This window comes from Danio rerio, chromosome 9 (genome assembly GCF_052040795.2).
Source record: "Danio rerio strain M-AB ecotype USA chromosome 9, GRCz13ab, whole genome shotgun sequence".
In the NCBI taxonomy this organism is placed as follows: domain Eukaryota; kingdom Metazoa; phylum Chordata; class Actinopteri; order Cypriniformes; family Danionidae; genus Danio; species Danio rerio.
The window spans coordinates 3,334,730-3,337,500 of NC_141029.1; the positions used below are offsets into that span (position 1 = coordinate 3,334,730).

Here is a 2,771-nt window from a genome sequence, read left to right on the forward strand (position 1 = left end):
TTTCACACTCACACTTTTATGAAACAAAAGCTTTTCTTCTTCAAACTGGCTCTGAAAATGCAACTCATGGGACTGTACAGGGAATGTGGAGTCCCGTTTATGCTGGTAAAAACACACAAGCATAATTTCACGAAGCAAAATTAATCGACACTTCAGTCTTTCTCACGACTCGTGACCGAGACAAAATAAATACATTCTGGCTTTGCACATACTGGAAGTCAAACACGCCAGAACAGCAATAGTTTTTAAGGGGTAGTTCACACAAAAATGAAGATTCCCTGGTCATTTACTCACCCACAGGAGAGTAAAACATTTCCTGCGGGTGATTAGATTATTAGGAAATGTTCCTTTTTGGGGTGAACTAACCCTCTAATGGTCTGTGGAGTGTGATGATGGCACTAACAACACCTTGTTTTTGTTTACTAATACTAGTACCAGCAGGTTAAAGTCCGACAATGTTTACTTAAGACTATATTCAGGTTGTGTTTGCACATACTGATGAATTTAAAGTCTCAACGCTCCTCTTCTGCTGAAGTTTGATCTGCTTAAGGTGAGGAGTGTTCTGGGACTTGCACCGCTAATCGGAATTAGCTTGCTAGCTAGTTAAGTTTCAGTTTAATTTGCTTGAATTCTGGGTTTTAAGCCCAATTAGCTTGCTAGCTAGTTAAGTTTCAGTTCAGGTTCCTCAAATTCTGGGTTGTTTAATAATACCATAACAACAAAGAGTTACTAAAGTCAAGCTGCCGTCATGTTAGCTAAAACCAAGATTTGGCGCAAGCTAAACTGAAACTTAACAGCAATATGATAAAGGGCTAGTTCACACAAAAAAGAAGACTTCCTGGTCATTTACTCACACACAGGAGAGTAAAACACGACCTGCCCGTGAGTAGATTACATTTTGGGGTGTGGAGTGTGATGATGGCACTAACGACACCTTGTTTTTGTTTACTAATACTAGTACCCCCAGGTTAAAGTTCAACAATGTTTAGCTAAGACTATATTCAGGTTGTGTTTGCACATACTGATGAATGTAAAGTCTCAACACTCATCTTCTGTGCAGAAGTTTGATCAGATGAAGGTGGGAAGTGTTCTGGGAACTGTACCGCTAATCTGAATTAGCTTGTTAACTAGTTCCGTTTCAGTGTAGTTTGCTCAAATTCTGGGTTTTAAGCCTAATTAGCTTGCTAGCTGGTTAAGTTTCAGTTCAGGTTCCTCAAATTCTGGGTTGTTTAGCTGGGCTGTTTAAAAATACCATAACAACAAAGAGTTACTAAAGTCAAGCTGCCGTCATGTTAGCTAAAACCAAGATTTAGAGCAAACTAAACTGAGACTTAACAGCAATAGTGATAAAGGGTTAGTTCACACAAAAAAGAAGATTCCCTGGTCATTTACTCACCCACAGGAGAGTAAAACACGACCTGCCGGAGAGTAGATTAGCAGGAAATGTTCATTTTTGGGGTGAACTAACCCTCTTATTGGTCTGAGGAGTGTGATGATGGCACTAACAACACCTTGTTTTTGTTTACTAGTACTAGTACCAGCAGGTTAAAGTCCGACAATGTTTACTTAACTCTATATTCAGGTTGTGTTTGCACATACTGATGAATTTAAAGTCTCAACGCTCCTCTTCTGCTAAAGTTTGATCTGCTGAAGGTGAGGAGTGTTCTGGGAACTGTACCGCTAAGAATTGGTGCAAACTAAACTGAAACTTAACAGCAATAGTGATAAAGGGCTATTTCACATAAAAATGAAGACTTCCTGGTCATTTACTCACCCACAGGAGAGTAAAACACGACCTGCCCGTGAATAGATTACATTTTGGGGTGTGGACTGTGATGATGGCACTAACAACACCTTGTTTTTGTTTACTATTACTAGTACCAGCAGGTTAAAGTTCAACAACGTTTACTTAAGACTATATTCAGGTTGTGTTTGCACATACTGATGAATGTAAAGTCTCAACACTCATCTTCTGTGCAGAAGTTTGATCTGATGAAGGTGGGAAGTGTTCTGGGAACTGTACGGCTAATCTGAATTAGCTTGTTAACTAGTTACGTTTGAGTGTAGTTTGCTCAAATTCTGGGTTTTAATTAGCTTGCTAGCTAGTTAAGTTTCAGTTAAACTTTTCTCAAATTCTGGGTTGTTTAGCTGGGCTGTTTAATAATACCATGGCAACAGAGAGTTACTAAAGTCGAGTTGCCGTCATGTTAGCTAAAACCAAGATTTGGCGCAAGCTAAACAAACTTAACAGTAGCTTTAAAGGGCTAGTTCACACAAAAATGAAGACTTCCTGGTCATTTACTCACCCACAGGAGAGTAAAACACGACCTGCCGGAGAGTAGATTAGCAGGAAATGTTCATTTTTGGGTGAACTAACCCTCTTATTGGTCTGAGGAGTGTGATGATGGCACTAACAACACCTTGTTTTTGTTTACTTATACTAGTACCAGCAGGTTAAAGTCCGACAATGTTTACTTAACTCTATATTCAGGTTGTGTTTGCACATACTGATGAATGTAAAGTCTCAACGCTCCTCTTCTGCTAAAGTTTGATCTGCTGAAGGTGAGGAGTGTTCTGGGAACTGTACCGCTAAGAATTGGCGCAAACTAAACAGAAACTTAACAGCAATAGTGATAAAGGGCTATTTCACACAAAAAGGAAGACTTCCTGGTCATTTACTCACCCACAGGAGAGTAAAACACGACCTGCCCGTGAATAGATTACATTTTGGGGTGTGGACTGTGATGATGGCACTAACAACACCTTGTTTT

General features: G+C 39.6%; 1 protein-coding gene across 2 annotated transcripts in view; it reads right to left on the bottom strand.

The window, feature by feature from the left end:
• pdk1 (pyruvate dehydrogenase kinase, isozyme 1) overlaps positions 1-2,771 on the bottom strand; it is an 18,576-nt gene continuing 15,805 nt past the window's right edge. Inside the window, exons 11-12 of one of the 2 annotated variants that reach the window (XR_015499072.1) lie at positions 2,096-2,771; positions 1-595 (exon numbers count right to left, since the gene is read on the bottom strand). The exon at positions 2,096-2,771 is cut by the window's right edge and continues 1,066 nt beyond it. The gene's annotated coding sequence lies outside the window, so the exon portion shown is untranslated. The other variant, XM_087267464.1, reaches the window with a different exon arrangement.